The sequence below is a fragment of the Bos indicus x Bos taurus genome, chromosome 18 (assembly GCF_003369695.1).
Source record: "Bos indicus x Bos taurus breed Angus x Brahman F1 hybrid chromosome 18, Bos_hybrid_MaternalHap_v2.0, whole genome shotgun sequence".
Lineage (NCBI taxonomy): Eukaryota > Metazoa > Chordata > Mammalia > Artiodactyla > Bovidae > Bos > Bos indicus x Bos taurus.
The window spans coordinates 43,659,944-43,674,966 of record NC_040093.1 but is presented as its reverse complement, the minus strand read 5'-3'; the positions used below and the strand labels follow the sequence as shown (position 1 = coordinate 43,674,966).

Genomic DNA, 15,023 nt, shown 5'->3' with positions numbered 1-15,023 from the left:
TAGTGGACTGTCTTTTCTTCCCCAAACGTTCCATGTTTTTCCCTACTTCCTTCCCTCTGCTTCTGTTTCTCCTGCACGGAATCTTCTTTTGCCCCTTATCCTGTTGCCAGATGACTAATTCTTGAGGACTTCACTGAAACATCACCTCCTTTGTGAACGTTTCTTTAACTTACCTTACCTCCAAATGGAATTGATTGCATTCGCCTGGTGCTCCTTGTACCATATAAATCACAAGGGGTCCTTGTGATTGTACCCCTCACAGTGTATTGCAGTTATAGGATTCTGTGTCTCTCCCCTGAATTAGTCAGCACTCTTTCACATACAACTGGCAAAATCGCAAACAAACTCACTGTGGCAAAAAAGGGAATTTATTGACTGACAACTTAGATGTCAAGGATAAGCACATGGCCGAATCCAGTTTCTCGAAAGATGTCATCGGATCACTCTTTTTCCCTGTTTCTTGGCTTGGCTTTTCTCTGGTGACTTCATGCTAGATAGGCGCTCCCCTGATGGTATAAGAGGACTCTGACAGTCCTGGGGGTGTGTGGTCTTAAGCCCATAGGATCTCAGAAGAAGGTGGTGATGTCTTCTTTACTGGTTCTGACTCCCCCAGGTGTGATCTTATTGGCCTGGTTAGAGGCATGTTTCTCTCCCCAAATCAGTCCTTGTGTTCAGGGTATTGAGATGCTTCTATCAGCCTGGCCTAGTTCCCTCACCCACTTGTGGGGTAGGGTTGGAGTATGACCATTCTCACTCAGATTGCAGGGAGGGTAGGTCAGAGATGGAGGGTTTTTCCCAAAGGGAAATTGGAGCCCTGTTAACACCAAAGAAGGAGAGGAAGGCACGCTGGGAAATAAAAATAGCCCCTTTTCACCCCTTCTTTCCTATGAGGATGTTAGCTCTTGGTGTATAAGAGCTGGGCCACATCATCTTGGTTTCTCCAGCACCCAATGTATGCTTGTCGTCACACTCTTGATTCTCCATGGAAAGAAGAGAGAAACAAATGAGCTTTACCCATCCAGAATCCCAGGTCTCCTGACTTCCAGGGTATTCTCACTTCCAGGACATCATGTGTCATCTCCCTTGTCATTAGAACTTCATCATCTGTCACCTGATCAGTCCTTTTTTGGATTGTTCTAGTTTTCCTCTTTGGAGAAGGCAATGGCACCCCACTCCAGTACTCTTGCCTGGAAAATCCCATGGACGGAGGAGCCTGGTGGGCTGCAGTCCATGGGGTCGCTAGGAGTTGGACACGACTGAGCAACTTCACTCTCACTTTTCACTTTCATGCATTGGAGAAGGAAATGGCAACCCACTCCAGTGTTCTTGCCTGGAGAATCCCAGGGACGGGGGAGCCTGGTGGGCTGCTGTCAATGGGGTCACACAGAGTCGGACACGGCTGAAGTGACTTAGCAGCAGCAGCAGAGCAGTTTTCCTCTTTACCCCTTTTTCTTAATCCTTTAAGCTGAAGTAAACACTTTTTTTTTAACCAAAACATAAATCTGAGCCTGTCAGCTTCCTGCTTCACATCCCTGTGGCTGTCCATTGCCTGGCTCCTGCATTTCCAGCCTTGGCTTCCCCATTCTTTTACCTTTTTACCCACGCTGAGTTTTGTCACTACCTCTCAGTGCTTTGGGGCTTCCCCGGTGGCTCAGCAGGTAAAGAATCCACCTGCAAAATAGGAGACACAGGAGACTCGGGTTTGATCCTTGGGTCAGGAAGATCCCCTGGAGAAGGAAATGGCAACCCACTCCAGTATTCTCACCTGAAAAATCCCATGGGCGAAGGAGCCTGGTGGGCTAGAGTCCGTGGGATCACAAAGAGTTGGACATGACTGAGCGACTAGGTACACACTCAGTGTGTTATGTTTTGGGTCTTCCAGTTACATCCTCTCCATCTCCCTTACCTGGTGAACTTCCGCATTACCCGTTAGTAACAGTTCACGTGTCATCCCCTGTAGGGTGCTTCCCTGACACCTCTGTAGCCCAGAGGGTTGTCTCTTTTCCCTCTCGTGTGTACCTGTAGTACTTCATGTGTACTTTAATTATCTGAGGTTATTGTAATGATTATATCTACTACTGTGGGCAGGAATCCCTTAGAAGAAATGGAGTAGCCATCATAGTCAACAAGAGAGTCCGAAATGCAGTACTTGGATGCAATCTCAAAAACGACAGAATGATCTCTGTTCGTTTCCAAGGCAAACACAGAAGAACTGTACAAAAAAAGATCTTCACGACCAAAATAATCACGATGGTGTGATCACCTATCTAGAGCCAGACATTCTGGACTGTGAAGTCAAGTGGGCCTTAAGAAGCATCACTACAAACAAAGATAGTGGAGGTGATGGAATACCAGTTGAGCTATTTGGAATCCTGAAAGATGATGCTGTGAAAGTGCTACACTCAATATGTCAGCAAATTTGGAAGACTCAGCAGTGGCCACAGGACTGGAAAAGGTCAGTTTTCATTCCAATCCCAAAGAAAGGCAATGCCAAAGAATGTTCAAACTACCACACAATTGCACTCATCTCACACGCTAGTAAAGTAATGCTTAAAATTCTCCAAGCCAGGCTTCAGAAATACGTGAACTGTGAACTTCCAGATGTTCAAGCTGGTTTTAGAAAAGGCAGAGGAACCAGAGATCAATATCCGCCAATATCTGCTGATAATTGAAAAAGCAAGAGTTCCAGAAAAACATCGATTTCTGCTTTATTGACTAGGCCAAAGCCTTCGACTGTGTGGATCACAATAAACTGTGGAAAATTCTGAAAGAGATGGGAATACCAGACCACCTGACCTGCCTCTTGAGAAACCTATATGCAGGTCAGGAAGCAATAGTTAGAACTGGACATGGAACAACAGACTGGTTCCAAATAGGAAAAGGAGTGCGTCAAGGCTGTATATTGTCACCCTGGTTCTTTAACTTATATGCAGAGTACATCATGAGAAACTCTGGGCTGGAGGAAGCACAAGCTGGCATCAAGATTGCCGGGAGAAATGTCAATAACCTCAGATATGCAGATGACACCACCGTTATGGCAGAACGTGAAGAAGAACTAAAGAGCCTCTTGATGAAAGTGAAAGTGGAGAGTAAAAAAGTTGGCTTAAAGCTCAATATTCAGAAAACTAAGATCATGGCATCCGGTCACATCACTTCATGGCAAATAGATGGGGAAACAGTGGAAACGGTGTCAGACTTTATTTTTCTGGGCTCCCACATCACTGCAGATGGTGATTGCAGTCATGAAATTAAAAGACGCTTACTCTTTGGAAGGCAAGTTATGACTAACCTAGACAGCATATTGAAAAGCAGAGACATTACTTTGCCAACAAAGGTCTGTCTAGTCAAGTCTATGGTTTTTCCAGTAGTCGTGTATGGATGTGAAATTGGACTATAAAGAAAGCTGAGCCCCGAAGAATTGATGCTTTTGAACTGTGGTGTTGGAGAAGATTCTTGAGAGTCCCTTGGACTGCAAGGAGATCCAACCAGTCCATCCTAAAGGAGATCAGTTCTGGGTGTTCATTGGAAGGACTGATGTTGAAGCTGAAACTCCAGTACTTTGGCCACCTGATACGAAGAGCTGACTCATTGGAAAAGACCCTGATGCTGGGAAAGATTGAGGGCAGGAGGAGAAGGGGATGACAGAGGATGAGATGGTTGGATGGCATCACCGACTCGATGGACATGGGTTTGGGTGAACTGCAGGAGTTGCTGATGGACAGAGAGGCCTGGCGTGCTGCAGTTCATGGGGTAACAAAGAGCTAGACACAATTGAGCCACTGAACTGAACTGAATTGTAATGATTTTTTTTCATGCTCCTCTCTCTCATTTTCTGTACTGTGATATATACGGGGCCTGGCACCTAGTAGGTATTTAATTAGTTTGCTTGAATGGATGAATGAATTACTGTAGGCATTAGTTCTTTATTTATTTTTAGTAAATATTTATGTATCATTTGGCTGTGCCAGGTCCTGTTTGCAGCATGCGGGATCTTTAGTTGCAGCATGTGGGATCTAGTTCCCTAATCAGGGATCGAACCTGGGTCCCCTCCCTTGGGAGCACAAAGCCACTGGAACATTAGGGAAGTCCCTAGTTCGTTTTAAAAAAGGCATGACGTGTAATAATATTTGGTGTGATTTGAGTTTTGTTTACTCCTCCTCAGGGAGGTGGTATCTATAATAATCTACAGGATTTATATAGAAATGTTATATCCCACACTAGTAGTCTTTTCTCTTTTGAGCTTTTCTAGTTTTCCAAAGTATCTAAATGATCACGTATTCTTTGGTAATCAAGAAAAAAATAATTTGAAAAAGTACCCTTAAAACAGGTAAACCCTCCAAGTGTAATCAGTTCTTAAATCCTTGCTAATATTTTCATAGATAGGAACTTTTTGGTACACGATAACACACACTGTTACAAAGCAGCCGCTGACCCACTTTAGCTTTTGTATGGCAGAAGTTGTGCACAAAGAATTAAACACCAAGGTTAGCCCAGGTGTTCTCAGCCAGACATACCCTGAACCAGGAAAGGAGACGCCAGGGCAAACAGAACAACTCTCAAGCTTGGCTTTTATCTTGCTAAGACCCACAACAAACCTGATACCAATATCTAATCGCTTTAAGTGCACCATGTAATAATGGAGTGTTTCAACCAAACCTTAGTCCAGTAAATCTCTTCTCTTAAAAGATGAAGTGAAAATACTTTTTAATGACACGAGTGAATAGAAAGTTCAGCCCTGACACTGAGTCCCTTACACAGGTCCTAGCCACAGGAATGCCAACCCAGCTGCTAGTCATCAAAACAAGACTTTCTGCAGTTTCCAGATTGGGTCTGTTTATTGACCCTTCCTGCCGGCGTGCCAGGGACTGTGCTCAACGTTTTATGAATGCTTGTCACATTTCATCCACACAGCAGCCTCTTGCATTCATTCCACAATTACAGATTCACCAACTTCCTCTTCTTCAGGCTTCGATTGCTTGAGATAGAGATACTGACTTCCTCTTTTACAAATCAGGACAGACTAAGCTCCGTATCTGAGAGACAGAGCTGCAGTTCATCCCAGATTTTTCTGACTCTGAAGACCCAGACTCTTTCTGCCACACTGTTTGCCTCCCAGTATGCCTTGATCAAATTCACAGTGCCTTCAAAGAAGTTTTTTTTTTGTTTCTTCTGATTAAGACTATAGAGAAAACCAATGAAAGAAAACAGCAACAGTAACAAACTCCAAGCAGAAGAGCCAGAGGACCTCTTTTGGTTTACTGCAGAGCACAGGGAAGTGGATTCCATTGAAAATAACCTCTGGATTCCAGATACGGGAGGTCTGTCCCCCTTATCCAGAGACAGCGCCACCCTTCTTAGCATTCCCTGTTATTTTCATGCATTCTGTGCTTTCTTTGTGTGGGCTTCTCTGGTGGCTCAGTGGTAAAGAATCTGCCATCAATGCAGGAGACAGGGGTTTGATCCCTGGGTTGGAAGATTTCCTGGGGGAGGGGGCGGCAACCCACTCCAGTATTCTTGCCTGGAGAATCCCATGGACAAAGGAACCTGGCAGGCTACAGTCTACAGGGTCGCAGAGTCGGACACGACTGAAGTGACTTAGCAAGCAGGCAGGTGCTACTTTCTACGTGTCAGTGTTATCTCAGTGCTTTACATGTATTTGCTCATTTAAATCTTATCATTGACACTCTGAGGCAGGTTGTTTTAAAAACCCTACTCTAGGAACTTCCCTGGTGGTCCAGTGGCTAATACTCCATGCTTCCAGTGCAGGGGACCTGGGTTCTATCTCTAGTCAGGGAAGTAGATCCCACATGTGGCAACCAAATAAATGAATATTAAAAAAAAATTTTTTTTTTAGAGATGAAACTCAGAGGCACCGAGAGGTTTAAAAATAAGCATGAAGTGTCAAAGGCTGGGATTGAGACTGTCTGGGTCCTCAGTTTAACTAAGTGCTGCCCTTCTGTATCTCCTGGTGATTCTGGAATTGCTCTGATTTTATCCCGATGATCCCATGCCTCTGTGTCCATCCCTTTTCTCCCTCATAACCTTCGATGCTCTCAGTCCACCTGACTGGGGGTGGTTCTACCTGAAAGTCTTGTAGGGACATTGAACTACTCATGATCTATATGAATTCATTGTGTGTGTGCTCAGTTGCTGTCATGTCTGACTCTTTGTGATCCTACAGACTGTAGCCCCCCAGGCTCTTCTGTCCACAGGATTCTCCAGGCAAGAATACTGCACTGGGTTGCCATGCCCTCATCCAGAGGATCTTCCCAACCCAGGGATCGAACCTGCATCTCTTACATTGCAGGTGGATTCTTTACTGCTGAGCCACTGGGGAAGTCCATGAATTTGTTACTTAATTAAACAAATGTACTTAGCCTTGGCTTCCCAAGTGGCGCTAGTGGGAAAGAACCTGCCTGCCAATGCAGGGGACTTAAGAGATACCAGTTCGGTCCCTGGGATACGGGAAGATCCATTGGAGAAGGGCACGGCAACCCACTCCAGTATTCTTGCCTGGAGAATCCCATGGACAGAGGAACCCTTTTGGCAGGCTACAGTCCATAGGGTCGCAAAGAGTCAGACACGATTGAAGCGACTTAACACTTCATCGCTTCTGGACAGAGTTAACAGCAAAGCCTCTAAGATACATTTGAGGACATCCAGCTGAGGCTGAAACATCTGGTGGGGAGTGAGAGAGTTGGAGGGCGTAGAAGGAAATGAGATCGGAGCATGGTGGCCCGATTCTGCAGGAATTTGCTGTCCACAGTGAGAACACTGGCCATGACTTTGAGTGAGATGGGAAGACATGACAGGGTTTGGAGCACAAGAATGATAGGATATGACTTAGGTTTTACAGGGATCCTGCCTTGCATTCCCTTCTCTAGTGACATTATCCCTGCTCCTGTTGTTCAAATCAGGCCTTTGCAGTCCTCAGCTTCTCTTCATGCCTTCCAGACCTTGTTTACTGCCTGGGCCCTGGCAGTTCTAATTTTTCAGAATCTCACATTTTTTCTTTTTGAGCGTTAACAGAATATATTAATGATAAAAAGAGAGTTCTGTTTTGGAATAGGTTGCGTGTGTGCTAAGTCGCTTCAGTTGTGTCTGACTGTCTGCGAACCTGTGGACTGTAGTCCACCAGGCTCTTCTGTCCATGGGATTTCCCAGGCAAGAATACTGGAGTGGGTTGCCATTTCCTACTCCAGGGGATCTTTCCGACCCAGATATCAAACTCTCATCTCCTGCATTGTCAGGTGGATTCCTGACTACTAGTGCCACCTGGGAAGCCCTAGTAGTAGGTTAGATTGATTTTATAAACAGAAAACTCTCAGTAAAGAACACAGTAAATTAGCATTTGTCTCCCAGATGTTTTCTTCTCTTCCAGTCTCACCGACTCTGTGTGAATTCAGGTCCTCATTTGTCATCTTCCACCTGCACAGTTTTAAGAGTTTCCTAGTTGGTACGTTCCTTTGCTTGCCCCAACTCCATCAGAACTGCGTTCCGATAAATATGGCCGGCAGATTCTTCACCACTGCACCACCGGGGAAGCCCTGAGGAAGTTGAATTTTTAAGTATATTTTGAACCTGTTTTGTGTACCTTATTGTTTGTGTGTTAAGTCGCTCAGTCGTGTCTGACTCTTTGCGACTCCATGGACTGTACCACTGGGTCTCCTACATTGCAGGCAGATTCTTTACCAACTGAGCCACCAGGGAAGCCCCCAAATATGGCAGACTTGTCATTCCTTGCTTTGTAAATTTGGTTGGGTCTCTCTTGCCTCTGAGGTCAAGTCCAAACTCCTCTGCATATGCTGTGGTCCCAAATTACCTCTGCTGGTCTAGTCTCCACTGCTTTGCCTGATGTTGTGACCAGCCTCCAGCTCCGGTCAGACAGTTTCTCACTAGTCTTGGCTCTGCCGTGCCCTGCCATCCTTTCATGCTCTTATGTCTCTTGTCCCCTGGGTCTAGAGTACCCTCAGCCCCTTTTCTATCTGGTGAGCATCTACTCATCCTTAAAGTTTTCCTTACTTAAGTACAGTCTCTTCTGTGTTGATACCAGGAAGTCCCACTTGTGTTATTTTCAATATCAGAACGCTTCTCACTACCGCTGCCACGTACATCGTGGCAAAAGCTGCCTCCGTTTCCCTCTCTTGAGTGGTTGCAGCGGTTTCCTAATTTCTTTTGCCTCCATGTCCAGTTTGTTTTAACACAGCATCAGTAGTAGTTTTCTTCTTAAAGCATAAATCAACTCATGCTTCCTCGGTGGTCCAGTGGTTTGCCTTCCAATTCAGGGGGTGCGGGTTCGAGCCCTGGTCAGGGAGGTGGGTTTCCACATGCCTTGGGACCAGAAAACCAGAAGATAAAACAGAAGCAATGTTGTAGCAAACTCAATAAAGACTTAGAAATAGTCCACATCAAAAATAAATAAATAGAGCAGCTCATTAGATTTTCTTGCTCAAAGCCCTTCATGGCTTCCCATCTTTTCAGAGTAAAAGCCTAAGTCCTGATGGTTACTTACGGAGCATGGCAAAACCTGTCTCTGACTTCCCTCCCCTCATTTCCTGCTTGTCCTGGCCCCTCCCCTCCCACTCTGGCATTCTAGCTCTTCCTGGAATAAACCGAGCACACTCTTGCCCCAAGGCCTTTGCACTTAACGTTCCTCAGCCTGGAACTCTCTTTGCCCCCAGGTGTCTGCAGGGCTTGTGTGCTCATTTCTTGCCTTCCTTGGCTCAGATGTCACCTCATCAGAAGCCTCCTCTGCCCATCCTGTGTAAAATTCAGCCCTGACACTCCTATCCTACTTACTTGGGTTTGTTTTTCTCCATAGCACGTATCACATTCTAAAATGCATGAATACACCATAATACAGCAATACACAATCTAAACTATAAAATAAATGTATTTTACTAAATAAACAAGTAATTAATGAATAAATAAAATACTCTCTATATACATATGCATAATGAACTATATGGTGCTTCTCTGGTGGCTTAGTGGTAAAGAATCTGCCTGAAATGCAGGAGACGTGGGTTCAATCCGTGGGTCAGAGAGATCCCCTGGAGAAGGAAAGGGCAACCCACTCCAGTATTCTTGCCTGGGAAATCCCATGGACAGAGGAGCCTGGTGGGCTACAGTCCGTGGGGTTGCAAAGAATCAGACACAACTTAGCAGCTAGACAACAACAGTGAAGTGTATATAGTTTATATTCATAGTGTATAAATATATACTAAATATAGTATGTGTGTGTATATATATATACACACACATATATGGGCTTCCCTGGTTGCTCAGATGGTAAAGAATCCATCTTCCATGTGGGTGGCAGTTCCATCCCTGGGTTGGGAAGATCCCCTGGAGGAGGGCATGGCAACCCACTCCAGTATCCTTGCCTGGAGAATCCCATGGACAGAGGAGCCCGGCGGGCTACAGTCCAGGGGGTCACAGGAGTCAGACATGACTGAGCACATGCGCACCACAAAGAACAATTTTGTTTGTGGAAGGATTTTCCAGACTCCATTCCTAATCATTTATTCCCTGCTCCCAGAGTAGTATATTCATACTTCTGTTGTGAAAAGTCTGAGATCTCTAACTCTTGGTTCTTATTTCTATTTCTACTGTTAAACTATGAGATGCTATAAAATGGGACCTAACTTGTTTTTATCATTATATTTATGGCACTTTATGCAGTGTTTGGTACAAATAAATATTCAGTAAATTTTAAATAAATTCAAAATGAACTACTGAATGAATGAGTGAACCGACATGTTATCTCAGTTTGTAGTGTACTTTGTAGCGTGTTCACAAGACTCTTTGTGGGAACTGTTGCAAGGCTTAGGCAGTGCCTTGGGAAGATCGCCCGCCTCCTTTGGGAGACAGCTCAGCATCTTGCAGCCGGGGGGCTGGACCAAATAAGTGTCTAGCCCATTTGTCCTGGGATGGCTGCCAAGTCATACGTAATTTACAGTGAAAATCTTGTAGAAAATATTGTGATTGATATAGTGTGAATTTCTATAGAGTGCAAAATAAAGTGTTAACTGGCAAAATTTATTAACAGCCAGATTAGAAATATACTCCCATGAAATCAGAGTGTCCTGGCACTTAAATGAAGTCCATTTCCCAGATCACTTGAAGGTTTTAAATTTTATTTCACTCTAGGAAAGGTTGAGTTCCATTGGTCTTCGTTTAGGAGAGCCTCCTGTGAACTGGTACCTTATTCAATACCATGTCTTGACTTCAGCATATGATGAAATTCTTTCAGAACCATCCCTTGATGTAAGAGGAAGGAGAATTTTTATATAATGGTTTAAAATAGGTAGAAAATAAAGCTTATGCTCCAGAGAAGCTAACATTCCATGTCTTTTAGCCCTTGATAAAGGTCTGGCATGTTGGCAGCTTATATCTAAAATACCTTTCCAGTTTACAAAACAGAAATAGACTGACAGACACAGAAAACAAACGCCATAAGGGGAGGGATAAATTAGGAATTACACTACTATAATAAAAGAGATAAACAGCAAGGACACAGTGCATAGCTCAGGGAACTGTATTCAATATCTTATGATAGCCTATATTGGAAAATAATCTGAAAAATAATACATATAACATATATATATATAAAACTGAATCACTTTGCTATATACTTGAAACTAACACAATATTGTAAATCAACTGTACTTCAATTAGAAAAATACCTTTCCAAATACTTACTAAACTCTTAATATATATTCATCATTTATGTCATAGAATCTTTTATAGATCTTAAGGAATGTATTATGTGACCAGATAACTGCTAATATTATAATTACATAACCGTACACTCCCTGGAAAAACTTTAATGGCATTAAATAACAACCAAAAATTCTAACGTATTTGAAAATCTGCCAACAGGTGTTCCAAATTATTGTGTGATATCTGATGTTCTACTTGTACCTGTCCAAAATGGAAAGTGGACTTATTTGTTTGATGGAGTGAATTAATATTAAATTATTTAATGTTCAGTTCTTTTCTAAAATTCATCTCGTGTTCATTTCTTGAATTACAATATTTAATGTGCATTTCTTTACCCATTGTTGTCTTTAAAGAAAAATTTAACAAGCGCTTCATGGCACTTTTATGTGTCAAGCACTCATCTAATTATGTCATAAATAATAAGAGAGGATATTTAAATTTAGGTTTGGAGAAGTTTTCTCCTGCATTTTTGCAGATTATGACAAAATTAGTTAGTTATTGTTATTTGTATTCCTTGTGGTAAAATCAAAATTTCCTAGAGCATTGAGCAACATGCCAAGTCAGATTTAGACAGTACCAGAAGATATCTTGCGGAGAAGGCAATGGCACCCCACTCCAGTGCTCTTACCTAGAGAATCCCAGGGACAGCGGAGCCTGGTGGGCTGCTGTCTGTGGCGTCGCACAGAGTCAGACATGACTGAAGTGACTTAGCGGCAGCAGCAGCAGAAGATATCTTGAAATATTTTGAAAATTTAGAGTCATCAAAAAGAACCTCCTGGCACATGCAAGAGATGTTGTATTATTCGAAATTAAGAATTAGCTATTTGAAATTAAGAATTTTCAAATGTAACATCTTTTCTGATTTAAGAAGTGTTCTGCATTTATTTTTGAAAATTTGAAAATTATACAGATGTCTAAAGAAAAAAATTAAACTTACATCCAAGTGCATTACCCAGAGAGAACTACCAGAAAATTTTGGCTCTGTTTTTTTCCAAATCTTCTTTTCTTATTTTCACATATACCATTTTTCTTTGTATGAAACTATGACCCTATTGTCTAAATATCTTGTTACTAATTTCTCATACAGCATTAGTTCTAAAACATATTCTAAAAAATCCTTCTAAAATGTGTTACTTACAGAGGAGCCTGATGGGCCTGATGGGGTTGCAAAGTGGGATACGACTTAGCAACTGAACAACAACAGCAGCAATTCTGAAATAGGCTGGAAAGAGAAGCAGACTTGCATTCAGATAACACTGTAAATTTGATAATAGGCAGATGAGTGAGTGTCAGGGGGCATTGCAGAGATGAAGGAGGGGCAGTTCAATGAAAATCTGAAATGAATCACTAGTTCAGAATGTGTGCCGATCCTTAGAGCTGATTGCCAAACGGTTCTCCACCCCTTCCCCATCACCCGACTCTGCAGAATTACACTTCCGGGTCCTCTCATCCTGTATGAAACATGTGACTGTCTCTGTCCAGTGATAGAAGGCGGCCGTCACTTCTAGCCTGGAGTGTTTCACTGGCAGTGCCAGACCCTGCCAAACCCTCTTTTCCCTTTCAGCATAACCACTTGGTGGCTGCTTGGATCCCTGAGTTACTGCTTTACTGGACAGTAATTCTCTGCCAGCCCGCAAACAATATGTAAAATGATCAATATCACTGGGTGAAGCCACTAAGATTTGAGGGCTTTCTGTCACTCCAGCGTTATCTACGCTATTCTGCCTGATCAGGAAGGCAAGGCATAGTAGAAGGGATGCAGTAAGTTTGAGGAAGCACAGAGGAGGGAGATGAATCACTCAAATCTAAATGTGGGGCAGTGACTAGGAAAGCATGGTAGGACTACCCTGCTTTGCAGAGAGCCTGTGTTAGATCTGATTGCAGAGTGACAGGCAACAGGTTAGGTGGCATCGCTGTGCACTACCACGGAGACTGCCAGGATCCATTTAGGAGTTCTGGCTTCTATACCTCGTTTATCCCAGTAGAACAGCAGGCACAGAGACATACTTTCTGTTTACACAGCCCATGAGGAGTGCAGCATAATCCAATAAACAAGAGACAGAACATTCTGGAGCCATGAGCAGTAACCCTAATTTTATTGCTAAACTGGCTACTCTCAGAGCAAGGTCCCTGAGGCCTCAGTATACTGAAAGCACAGTTAGCTAGCAGCAGTGATTAAAAGGAAGTTTCTCCGTACTTTCTTAACAATTCCAGTGTTCTTTAAATAATCCTTAGTATAAAACATTAAAGGAAAGGAAGATTGTTCCCAGGAACTTGGTTTTGAAACACACTCCCTCTGGGACTGAGAGAGGAAGAAGCCTGGAAATAATACACACACGCATACACTCTCGCTGCTATTGTTCAATGCAGACTGGGCCTAGAGACTAATGAAGTTATATTTAACACAGGGGAATTATAACTCTAAAGACCTGGGAAATTCACATAACCATATGAGGATCACATATAAATACCTTAACATTAAAAACAACACTAAAAATATAACAATAATAATGACATGGGAAAGTATTAAAAAAGTTTTTTTTTTCACTGGTAACTCTTGTTCCTCTTGCCTTGGATCACACGAGCTTCTTTTTCTTTGGCCTCAAGAGCCCAGGACTTCAGTACTTCCCCTTCAAGGCATTCTCTTTCCCCCAACTTTGTACCTGGCAGATCCTTCTCATCCTCCAGGTCCCTTACTCAAATAAACCCTCCCTGAATGTCCATCCTCCATTAGATATCCCCCTGCTCAAGTGCTCAGCGACTTTGCTCCTGTAGTCAGTCACCCTGTCTTCTGTACCATCTTCTTCTTCCCCTGTCGTTCCCATGAGCACGCTGACAGACTCTAGCGTACCCTTTTCTCTTCCATTGTCAAAAGTCATCCCGTGGTCTAGCATTCCCCTGCATCAAGTCTGTTTTTCTCTTCCCTACCATAGCAAAACCATGCCAACAGACAAATGCCATCTCTGCCACCTCCTCTTTCATCCCCAGCTGACCCCCATCAGGCTCTTGTCCCCCTCACTCTGTTGAAATGACCCTGGTCATTGTCATCAGTGATTTTCATGCTTTTCAGTCTAGTGGATAATTTTTTCCCCATGTCACTTGGTCTCTTAGGGGAAGCTGACATAGTTGACGTGTCCATCTTTCTTGAAATGCTCCTCTCTTCTTGGCTTTTGCATTCATACACTCTCCTGGTTTTCCACCTCAAAGTTCTCCTTTGCTGAGTCTTTGTGACTCAGGAAGTGGCTTCGGGTTTCCTTCTGGGTTTGTGCTGTTCCCCTAGGAGACCTCAGTCATTCCCATTCTTTAAAAATCAACTGTGTGGCGTGCTGACGACTCCCACCTTAAGTTCCCTGGCCACACTCTCCTCTGAGATCCTGATGTATGTCTGCAGTTGCCTCCTTATTTCCACCTGAAGATTTTGTTGCCATCATCTTGGCTATAGCTTCAGAGTAAAGCTCCTCATTCCCTCCTGTCCTTCTACCTGTTTTGCTTTACCTCAGTCTTTCTTATTTAAAAAGAAATAGTAAATTGGGACTTCCCTGGTGGTCCAGTGGCTAAGACTCCTCGCTTCCAGTGCAGGGAGCCCAGGCTCAGCCCCTGGTCAGGGAACTAGATCCCACGTGCCGCAACTAAGAATTCACATGCCACAACTGAAGATCTCGACCTGGTGCAGCTATATAAATATTTGAAACAGCAAACAAATAAAAAACCCAGAAAATTGTTCAGTTATTAAGTCCAGAGTCTGGAAAAGTCATCTGCCACTTTTTTCCCTTCTTAATTCCTCACAGCTAATTCATAGTGTTTCCATTTGATCTGCCTACAAAATACATATTTTACCTGTTCATTTATCTCCGTCTCTAATCCAGACCCATTATCATTTTTCTCCTGGATGGTTGTAATAGCAGCAGAGTTTTCCACTTTGACATTTGCCTCTTTCCAATCCATGCCCACTATTTTAATTAAGAGTGATTTTTATGAAATGTAAATCAACCATATAACACAGGGAGCGCTGCCTGGTGCTCTCTGGTGACCTAGATTGATGGGATGAGGGCTTGGTGGGAGGGAGATCCAAGAGGGAGAGGATATACGTATGTATATAGCTGCTTCACTTTGTTATACAGCAGAAACGAACACAACATTGTAAAGCAACTTTACCCCAAATTAAAAAAAAAAACAAACACAACATAAATCAAATTGTTCTTTGCCCTTTGACGTCCTCCAACGCACTCAAGAGTGATATCTAGAGTCCTTACTTTGCCTTCCCAGGCTCTGTGTGATCCAGCTGTGCCTTCCTCTTCATC

The 15,023-nt window shown here is 43.3% G+C and overlaps 1 protein-coding gene across 3 annotated transcripts in view; it reads left to right on the top strand.

The window, feature by feature from the left end:
• Positions 1–15,023, top strand: part of FTO (FTO, alpha-ketoglutarate dependent dioxygenase) — a 424,120-nt gene that overhangs the window by 109,635 nt on the left and 299,462 nt on the right. The gene's annotated exons all lie outside the window — the stretch shown is intronic.